The sequence below is a fragment of the Solea senegalensis genome, linkage group LG11, assembly GCF_019176455.1.
Source record: "Solea senegalensis isolate Sse05_10M linkage group LG11, IFAPA_SoseM_1, whole genome shotgun sequence".
NCBI classification, from domain to species: Eukaryota; Metazoa; Chordata; class Actinopteri; order Pleuronectiformes; family Soleidae; genus Solea; species Solea senegalensis.
This window is the reverse complement of record NC_058031.1, coordinates 25,873,270-25,884,845: the sequence shown is the minus strand read 5'-3', so window position 1 is coordinate 25,884,845 and position 11,576 is coordinate 25,873,270. Positions and strand designations below refer to the sequence as shown.

Genomic DNA, 11,576 nt, shown 5'->3' with positions numbered 1-11,576 from the left:
GCAAAAGCACAATCATGTCATAGAGAGACTGTGAATGTGATGACGAGATAAAGAGAAGACAGAGAACGTGCTATTCAAAAATAAACAAACGAATTCAGCGCCGCACTCGTCCCTGTGGGCGGAGACTGCATGAATGTCAACGTGAAACCAGAGGTGGGGAATACATCATGATGTATTGCTATATAAGTGGTGGGAATCCTCGCGATACACAATTCTGTGATAATCAATACATCGCAAGACAATCATATAACGATACATCGCGATATCTGTCCGACTGAAGACAACATGAAACATGAAATAAACATGAAAGTGAGTTCTTTACAGGTGGAAAAATAAAAATATATAATACCGATAATAATGATGTAGAACATTGAGTGCGTATTTGTACGACTTCTGCATTCACAGGGATCACAGTGAGTGTTAAATCACACAGCAACATCACTTCACATTCACACAGTGTGAATCACACGTCATGATACGATACACGATACCAAAAACATCGCGATACAGCGATTCTGCCAACAATCCACATATTGCAAGACAATCACAACACTTATCCCGCTGTAAACGCTCTCTTCTTCCTCAGCTAGGTCACTTCCACCACAACTTTCCCCTCATTTATTTGAGCAGCGCCACCGTGAGGGGACATGAAGTAATGACACCCGGCAAGAGACACCGGCAGGTACTTTAGAGCACCTTTATTTACCAAATAAAATATCGATGTTTGCCCTGGCGTGTCTGATTATCGTGTTGCATGAGGAAGGACGACAATATATCACCAAAACGATATACTAATATTGATTATCAGAGAATCGTTGTATCGTGATATTATTGGTATCGTGGACCATGTATCGCGTATCATATCGCGAGGTTCCCTGTGGTTCTAACCTGTGTATGAATCAATAACCTTGAGTGTGGGAACGTGAGGACATAAACAGTATTCTTTATATTTACTGTGTCCTTGTATTAAACAGAGGTGGAAACTCATGGAAATGTGCTGCTGCTGCAATTTAATGTTTAAATTGCATTATTCATATATTAAATATTGATTCCTGCGAAAAAGGAGGAAGCACTTTCCAACATTCACTCAAACAGAGCTTCTGTGTTAAACTGTTAAATACTCAGTGTCAGAACCTCTGTGTGACTGAGTTTGGACAAAACAGTTGTCTAATCTGTCTCTCTGTCTCTCTGTCTCCTGCTCTGTCCTCCACATGAGGTCCAACACGGCGACTGACGACCTGCAGCTGAGAAACCCAGAGGCTCAAGAATGAGAGAAGCTTGTTTGTTGTGGCTTTATTTATCAGATCTGGCGTGTATAAAAACTTTACCATTAAACTGTTTTATTTTTATAAAATGGAGTATAAATGTCCCCTTAACATTAAAATGCAACAACATACCAGCCTGAAAACAAAGATATAAAACAAGGTTGTGGAGCCTGACGTCGTAAACAACAGTGAAAATATAACTTTTAAGCTCATTTTCTACTCTTATCGTTACTATGGAAGCCCAAGAGGAGACTTGGAGGTTTTAAAGTTTAAGAGAAAACTGATTTTCTCTATTATCGGCCATGAGACGACCTGATCTTTAAAATCACGTCACTGGATAAACCCCATAATCACTCAATCTGGTGTACCTAATAAAGTGGCCACTGAGCTGTGATGACTGATCCCTGGTTACACTAAATATAATATATCGATTAATGTAAAATGAAAAATACATGGTATTGACAAAGTTATATTAAAAAAAGTCACTTTAATAACACGTCTTTAACTTTAAGCCTAATTATTTGTGTTATAACAGAACTTGTTTAGTGTTTCTAAACACACAAATATGAATATCCTTCATTTAACGTTAAAAAGTGGATTTACAATTACTCTCACTCCTATAGAAGCACAAACCTGTGTGCAGCTTTATATCCACATATATAACCAGCTCATATAGATTTGAAATGTGATATCGTGATATATATATCAGTATCGAACGATTGAATATGAAACACTGGCGCTGAGTTTATTTATATACTGTATGTGTCTTCAGCACGAGCGAGAATCACAGCCAACGTTTGTGGCTGCTGCAATCACATGAAACCATAAAACACTCATCAGTTTCCAGGAGCTGAAGCATCGCTGTGCCTCAGGCAGCAGTGCACACACACACACACACACACACACACACACACACACACACACACACACTTACACTTAAATGTGAATATTTTCTGGTTTCTTTGCTCCACATAACAAAGAAGTTTTGGTTTGTGGACAAAAGAAGATGTTTGAGAATATCATCATTTCCAGGTTTTCTGACATTTTATGGCCAAAACAAGAACTCAATTAATCGAGAAGATAGATAACAGTTTTATAGAAGATAAAAAGAATTTAAATTATCATTAGTTGTGGTGTGTAGTTGTGTACGGTTATTCCATTAATCGTGACTAAATTAATCGTCAACTTTTTTTTAAACAATTAATACAAGCTATCTTTGATCCATTTGACAAAAAAATCATTCAAACTGAAAAGACATTAGAGAACATCATGATTGTGTGTGTGTGTGTGTGTAGTGTTGTAATTAAAAAAAAAAGAAATACATGCAGATTTTGAATAATATATACATGTACTACATTATAAATGCAAATAATGTATTATACATTCATACAGCACAGTTAAATCAAACATGTTCACTGCACTGTACTGGGAATGAGCCGCAGTCTGAAAATACAACCACACACACAAACACACAAATATAACCTCAGCCTGACGTCACACTCTTGGGGGCCCGTCCACAAGAGTGCTTGTGAACCCCCACTTGAGGCACAGATCTCTTAAAAAAAAGACTTTAATTTGCATTTGATATTATCATATTAGCTAAATGAATGACTTGATAAATACTAATGTTGAATTCTTTGTCATACAAACATGAACAATATGTGCCTGGTTGTCAGAAGAGAGCTTCCCTCGTGCGTACAAAGACGCGAATGCCGCTGTTCACCTCACAGGTGCTGAAAAGTGACCACACATCACTCACACGCAGGTGACCAGTGTCAGAGTTTTGTCATAAATGCCTCAGTTCTTCATAAAAAAAACCAGACCTCAACCCCATAGAAAATCTGTGGAGGGAGTTGAAAGTCTGTGTTGCCCAGCGACAGCCCCAGAGTATCATGGTTCTGGAGATGATCTGCGTTCCAGCTACAGTTTGTGCAAACCTGGTCAAGAACTACAGGAAACGGTTGACCAGGGAAATTGCCAACAGAGGTTACTTTATGGTTATGCTCCCACTAGTGGTGACGTGGTGATAATTGTAAATTATAACATTTATACTATGGATATTATTTTAAACAGAGGTTTGTTGTAAGTGGGCGTGTGTGTGTTGTTGTGGTTCAGCACCGTGTTCTGTATGTGTTCCTGTGACCTTTGACCTGTGACCTGTGCTGTCATATGTAAACTTTGTGTTCCGGCACTGGTTGTAGGCTCTACCTGGTCATACTGTTGTTGGTTATGTTTAACGTGATGATTACATGCTGCGTGAATAGAGTTTATGATAATAAAAAATATACGTACTGTAGGTTAATAATTGTGCCCCACACACACACATTTCATATGCCCCCCTTAAGACTGAGGTCTGGCGACGGGTCAGCCTGACTTTCAAACATAGCTTGGCCTTGAAATGTAATAATTGACATTATGGGGACTTATTATGGGGATGTCCTCATAAGGTCCCCATAATGTGACTGTGTGAGCAGATTTAGGTCCCCACAACATAAGGAATACCAGTTTAAGACAATTGTAAACACACAGCTGTTGTTCCCCAGAGAACTACGGGACATAAAATCAGAACATGCCCACGTGTTTCCCAGAGTTCCACTGTCCTTATAATCATCCACCCTCACATCATGATGATGATGATGATGAAGAAATCACTGGTATTAGTCAATCACATCAAACACGTGATCAAAAACCTGAAATCTATCAACATTTACCAAAGCTCACTAAATGTATCAAATTTCCGAGAATAAAAAGGCATCTATATCACGTTACTTGTAGTTTCAATGTAATATTATTTATATTTAAAGTTTAACATAACAAGGGAAATAAAGTCTTGTTCCATTCGTGTTTACATCACGTCAGGTCTTTGCAGCGTCTCCCGCTCACAGATTAAAGCAGGTGACGTCATCAGCGTCCATAAAGGTTCAGGGATTAAGGAATTATGGAGGGAACATTGGACCTGGTCCGTTAATTATAAGACGAGCAGTTTTAATTAACACAGAGTCGTGACACGCTGAGTCCTGTGGAGACACGACATTCACACAGTTCAGGTACTTTGTTCACACTGATGACGGAGCATCATGATATTATATATTATGAGACAGTTATTGATGAACTTAGACAATATAGATGCTAATTAGCTGCCTAGCTTAGATAGAGAGAGAGATGCTAATTAGCTAACTAGCTTAGATAGATAGATGTTATTTACTTGCTACTTGCTTTGGTAATGTGAACCAGTGAAGCCTTTTGAAATTGATCATTAAAAACTAAATAAACTTTGACAGACAGACAGATAATAATCCTTCACTGGACATCATAATGAAATATAGGACTGTCCTCATTGAAAGACTATTTTCTCTACATCCTGCTTCTGTCTCCCTCTCCAAACTGTCCACTGTGACCGTCCCACTTAATCCTCTGATGGGACTATTGGCTCCGCTCCACGCTCACACAGTATCTGTCCAAGTGTGTGTGCATTTGTTACCTCTTTAGGACGTCTCCTGGCATGGACCCTGACCTTGTCAGGACCAGTCGTCTTCAAGGAGACTGAAATGTTTCGAGCTAACGTTTGAATTGTGGTTAGGTTTAAGTTACAGTCGGACATTAGCTGATTATATATGTCCGTCCAGACGAATGCACGTCAATGAAAGTCCAAACCTTTGTCCTCCATCCTGCAGAGACCAGGGACGTCATATATCATTTATCACAGAATCCAATCAGCTAAATATGCATAGAAACCAAAGCATGAGACAATTCATCTTTTTATAGCAAACATCGATTGGACAGATCAGTCCAAACGTTTAGATCAGCTGACCAGCTGAAGACCGGAGGGGACCGAGTCTTTGTGTTGGCAGCCTCTCAGCTTTGGAACAGCCTGTCCTGACACTTTAGATGTGTCCAGACTCTTAAATCGTCTTTAAAATCCTTCTCCTTGGTCTTTCATGGAGGTTGAGCTGATCTCCTGACGCCCTAATTCATCCAGCAGGGACATGTCGTGATCATCAAACTTCATCAAGAATTCATTTGTGACAACTCTCTAATGTGGTTTACGGTGTTTGACTCGAGGTCTGAACTTTACAATGAGATTATCTTGAAAAACAAAATCCTTCAGACTGACGGTGATTAGTGGTTAAACAAATCCATTTGAAAGGCTTTACAAAAACACCATGCATTTCAATTCATCCACTTCTATGTGACAACCCACTGTGTCAAATGACATACATCATGTCAAATGATATACATCATGTCAAATGACATACATCATGTCAAATGACATACATCATGTCAAATGACATACATCATGTCAAATGATATACATCATGTCAAATGACATACATCATGTCAAATGATATACATCATGTCAAATGACATACATCAGAGGCCACTTTCATACTCCACTAATCCCACATCCAGACAGTCCATCTGTCATTGTCTCAACACACGTCTGCACTGACGGAGGCAAAGAGGCAGAGCACGTCATCCACCAACACCATCATCATCATCATCTTCATCTTCATCATAATTACCATCATCATCACCACCTTCATCATCACCACCACAACAACCACCATCATCATCATCATCACCACAACCACCATCATCATCATCACCACCATCAATCATCATCATCACCATTTTCATCATCATTACCATCATCATCATCATCATCACCACCACAACAACCACCTTCATCATCACCACCACAACAACCATCATCATCATCATCCTCCACCACAACAACCACCATCAATCATCATCATTTTCATCATCATCATCATCATCACCACAACAACCACCACCATCATCATCACCACCACAACCACCACCACCACCACCACCATCATCATCATGACCATCACTTCCATTTTCGTCATCATCATCATCATCATGACCATCATCACTTCCATTTTCATCATCATCATCATCATCATGACCATCATCACTTCCATTTTCATCATCATCATCACCACTGTTTTCAACACCATCATCATCATCATCATCAGAGTGAAGGTGGTGTTTCTCAGCTTCTCTGCTGGACACAGAGACAGGAGCAGACGCTGTGTGTCAGCTGTGATCCTCATGATGCAAATGAACTCACACCATTCAGGGCCAACATCATAAGACAGACACAAAAAGGTAACGGCAGCACAGAGAGGAGAGAGGAGGAGAGAAGGAGAGAGAGGGAGAGAGGAGGAGAGAGAAGGAGAGAGGAGGAGAGAGGAGGAGGAGAGAAGGGAGAGAGAAGGAGAGGAGAGGGAGGAGAGAGAGAGAAGGAGAGAGGAGGAGAGAAGGAGAGAGGAGGAGAGAGAAAGAAGTTAGAACCTTCAGGGTTTTATTAAGTGTAGTTAGAGCAGTTTGTTATGACTGTAAACAGTAGCTTGAATAATGCTCACTTTCCTGCACCAAAGTCCACAGACAAACACAGGAGCTGCTGAGATACTGTTTGTGTCACTGAGGTGAATCTGAACAACAGCAAAGTCACAAAAGAGCACATTTAAACGTACTGTGGAGACAGAAGAGGATCAGGAACTCATGTGTGCCACAGAGTAAAATCAGAGGTTTTCTCTATGGACTTTGGTGCAGGGAGTGATGCATGTTGCTGTAGGTTCTAATCAACACCGTCCTCCCCTCGTTCACTTTGTCCACCATTTGGTTCAGTGCAGGTAAATGTGGTGCATGTGATTTGATTCTTCCTTGATTTTCCTACAGTTCTATTAATGTAAATCGTTTGAGTTGCATCTGTAGTTGGTTCCTGGCAGACGGCGGCGCCACCAAAACCAAGGCGTCAGTATCTCACAAAAAAAACCTGCACTGTCCCTTAAAGAGCAATAAACAGCCTGTTTGCAGAAGGCAGCGAGTGGAGAGCTTCAAACTGCAGGGTGCTGCTCTTCAAAACAGTGAAGGTGGAGGTTAGAGTGTGTGAGAGCCTCACTCTCAGGAGCAGAGCGAGGAGGAGGAGGAGGAGGAGGAGGAGGAGGACTCTCCAAACACGAGGACACACACAGACTCTGCAGTGACTGACATCATCCAGATGTTGTCCAGAGCAGCAGAACAGATGGAAGCAGCTCATCTGCAAAAGACATTTAACAGCTGGGTGGATTTTCTCTCCTAAATCCCTGTGATTCAAGGAACGACAAAAACTCATGCAACTCATTAAAAGCTTTACACTCAGAGCATTACAGTTAATGTTAAGATGTTATTTTCATGATCGAGAAGACTGCCCCCTACTGTCTGTTAGTGGAAAACCAGCCGACCCTTCTGAGTCCTCACAATCAGGAGGTCTCGCGAGAAACACTCACACACACTGTCCAGGTACCAGGTCCAGAAAGTTCTTGTACACGTTCATCATGAGACGCCGAGAAAGAAGCAGAGGAAACAAGGAAACGAGGAAACGACTGACTGACTGAGCGAGGACACACACGAGGATACAGTGGACCAGACGAGAAATGAAACAGATGTCGGTCAGCAAGGACATGGACACGAACATGGAGGACATAACCATGGACATGAACGTGGATGACAAACATGGACATGGAGGACATGGACAACATGACGAAAAATGAAACACAGATGTTGACCAGCATGGACATGGACACGAACATGAAGGACATGAACATGGACAACAAACATGGAGGACATGGACATGGACAACAAACATGGAGGACATAGACATGGACGACAAACATGGCGGACATAGATGACAAACATGGAGGACATGGACGACAAACATGGAGGACATGGACGACAAACATGGAGGACATGGTAGACAAACATGAAGGACATGAACACGAACATGGAGGACATGGACATGAACATGGAGGACATGGACACGAACATGGACGACAAACATGAAGGACATGAACACAAACATGGACGACAAACATGAAGGACATGAACACAAACATGGACGACAAACAAGGAGGACATGGACATGGAGGACATGGCTACACAACTTGTGTTTGCCGGCTTCGTTGAAAACAAACACACATGGTCAGGAGAGGAGAAGCGAGGATAAAGACACAGACGACGAGTGGATGTCGTAAAAACACGTACTCCGAAACTGTAGGGGGAGCTCTGTGGAGAAAAAAGCCTGCAAACTTCCACTTTTCTAATAAACGTGTGTATTTATATGGCACTTTGTTCTTTAGTCTGGACGACCACTGAACGCTGCTTTACTCCATGAGCACATTTACTATCACACAGCACACAGTTCCACATTAACACAACCATGTTTAGGATAATGCATTTTAAAGAGTCACAGTCAAGATCAGGTGACTGTGAGGTGATGGGAGAAGATGGGGGCCCAAATCAAATTCTGTGTCGGGCCCCATAAAAGCTATGACCGGCACAGACAAACAATACATTCAAATTAAAGTCCAGCTGTTTCACATGACAAAGACATGAATGAATGACTGGGACAAACAGTGTGGACACAATAATGGTGGACATGTCTCCACACTGTCACATCAAAGCTCAAACGAGCACTGCGTCTCGCGCAGAGCACGTGCGTTAAACCACAGCTCATCTTCTTACAAGTGTGTTTTTTTTCCAGCAGCAGAATCAGAGCAGAACAGCAGGTCACGTGACCACATAATAATCATAATAATTATTATAATAATAAAGTTTCGGTGTCAACAGTCCTCACCTGTGTCTCTGTGTGTCTCTCTCAGTGGCGCGTGATCGCAGCAGCTGCGCGTAAAATGTTTGGAAACAGCGCGTGGCGGTCCGCGGGAGAAACACGCGGGAATCCCGCTCCCTCCCGCCGCACGCGACAGTTCAGCGATACAATCCAGAGAAAACAAACAAACAAACAAACACAGTTCCACTCTTCATCATCTTCATGTGTCCGCGTCCACTGACTCCACACTTCCTCCTCCTCCTCCTCCTCCTCCTGCTGCTGCTTCTGCTTCTGCTTCTCCTCCCCTCACTCCCTCACTCACTCACTGTGTGCGCATTCACGCAGTCACACACCATCACCATCATCAGCTGCAGCAGCTGTGAACGTCCTCTAACAAACCAAACCTCACTCATTCATTTCACGTGTGTCAGCTAAAAAAAATAAAGATATAACATTTAAAATAAATAAAAACAACTCCAGACTCAGCTGAAGGAGCTGCGCTGCTGCTGCCCCCGTGTGGACAGACGCGGATCTGCATCATCAATGAGCCACAAAATAAAAACAACTTTAAACATTAAATCCTGGCTTCTCTTTCCTGTATTTAAAACAAAAAACTAAATTATTTTGAGACAAAATCCATCAAAGTCGGATTCACTTTCACATTCAAAGCACAGGACTGAATTTATTCATAACTGTACATTTCAGAGTTTGTGTTTCCACTGTGTTTAGAGGCTGTATTTGGTGTTTGTCATTATTACTGTTCTTGTAGTTTTTGTCCCTGGGATTACATTTACTCCTTTTATTATTATCATCAGTAGTAGTAAGTAGTAATATTAGTATTATAACCTGGAATAAAATGTATTTAAAAGATATTTAAATTATATCTATCCATCCATCAGCTGACATAGGGCGATAGGCTTGGTCACATACCTGGACAGTTCACCAGTCCATCGCAGGGACACACAACCAGTCACTCTCACATTCACACATATGGTCAAACTAGAGTGACCAATTTACCTAATCCCCATATTGCATAGGGCTCGAACCCGGGTCTTCTTGCTGCAAAGGCAAGAGTGCTAACCACTAAACCAACCGTGTGGCCCCGCATATTTATTTGCTCCTTCAGAATAAAAGTAACACTCTGAAAAGAAAATGAATGAATTTTAAGGGCTTAAGTGACAAAAGGGCATCTCTGCATTATTATCAACTGTATATATATGTATGTATATATATGTATATATATATATACATACATATATATATATATATATATATATATATGTATGTATATATATGTATATGTACATATATTATATTGGAGAAAAAATTGACCAATTTATTTATTCATTTTAAAAACCATAGGCTGTTTCTATTGACTATGGTTCAGCAGAAAGTGAAACTCAAATGCAAATTTGGGACATAATTAGACACTTTTATTAGAGGAAAATCTGCTGTGTATAAAAGTCATTGATCAGACTGTGAAAAGACGTCTCACACACACACAGCGAGAAGACCCGGGTTCGAGCCCCGGTTGGAACAAGGGCCTTTCTGCATGGAGTTTGCATGTTCTCCCCGTGTGTGCGTGGGCTCTCTCCAGGTTCTCCCGCTTCCTCCCACAGTCCAAAAACATGCAATGTGGGGATTAGGTGAATTGGACACTCTAAATTGACCATAGGAGTGAGTGTGAGAGTGAATGGTTGTTTGTCTCTAGTTGTGTGTGTGTGTGTGTGGCCCTGCGATGGACTGGCGAACTGTCCAGGGTGTACCCCGCCTATCGCCCGATGTAGCTGAGGTTGGCACAGCACCTCCCCGCGACCCTCTGGTGGAGGATAAAGCAGTAGATGATGATGATGATGACTGACCTTCTGTCATTGATCCCTGGTGGAGATGACCTGGTAACACACACACACACACACACACAGCTCAGTCAATTCAGCAGGGACCTGTCAATAATCTATCAGTGAGCTTCTCCTGACCTCCTTTGTGGTCTATTTCATGCCCTTTAATGCAAAACTCTACGTGCACGTATTGTTATTCTGCCACATGTTTCTGTGAGGACACTAAAGTGTTCGAGGCTAGTTTAAGGCTCATCACATGTCCTCAGATCTCTGGGTGTAAAAACCAGCTCAGAATACAACCCCAGTTTCTTCAGGCAGCCGTGCACATGTTCAGTGAAGTAGCTGCGCTCAGAAATGGCAACTATGGAGATTTCCTCTTAGGTGCGGTTGGAGGTGTCCTCATGGATGTTACTCTGTCTCCAGTAGGACACATCATCAGTTGTGCACCCCGGGGTCATCTGTAAGTGCAGTGAGGTCAAAGGTCATCATCGTGGGGTCACCTCGACATCCTCGGGCCAGCGCAGCAGAAGTGACAGTAAAATTCTACTTATAGTTCAAAATTTGACTTATAATTCAGAAAATCTCCTTAAATTTCAGACATTTCCTTTGCTAAATATTAGACATTAACACTTTTAACTGATCTACAGTTCAACATTCAACATCAGCGATTCTTGTGTCAGACGTCGCACTCATGACTCTGAATTCTGAACTATTTTGGAACTATAAGTGGAACTTTAAGTAGATTTAAGTGCAATAAGTACATGTTGGAGTAGATTTTGGAACTATAAATGAATTTTGGAAATACAAGTACAATTTTCGAGGTCTTCTTAACTGATCATTTCAGCATGGTTGGCTTTG

The 11,576-nt window shown here is 41.5% G+C and overlaps 1 long non-coding RNA gene across 1 annotated transcript; it reads left to right on the top strand.

Moving 5' to 3' along the window:
* Window positions 1-470: 470 nt before the first annotated feature.
* On the top strand, window positions 471-1,349 carry LOC122777338. The gene is made up of 2 exons (XR_006361316.1): window positions 471-682; window positions 1,217-1,349. It is a non-coding gene; the product is annotated as an uncharacterized LOC122777338 (long non-coding RNA).
* The last annotated feature ends 10,227 nt before the right edge of the window (window positions 1,350-11,576 follow it).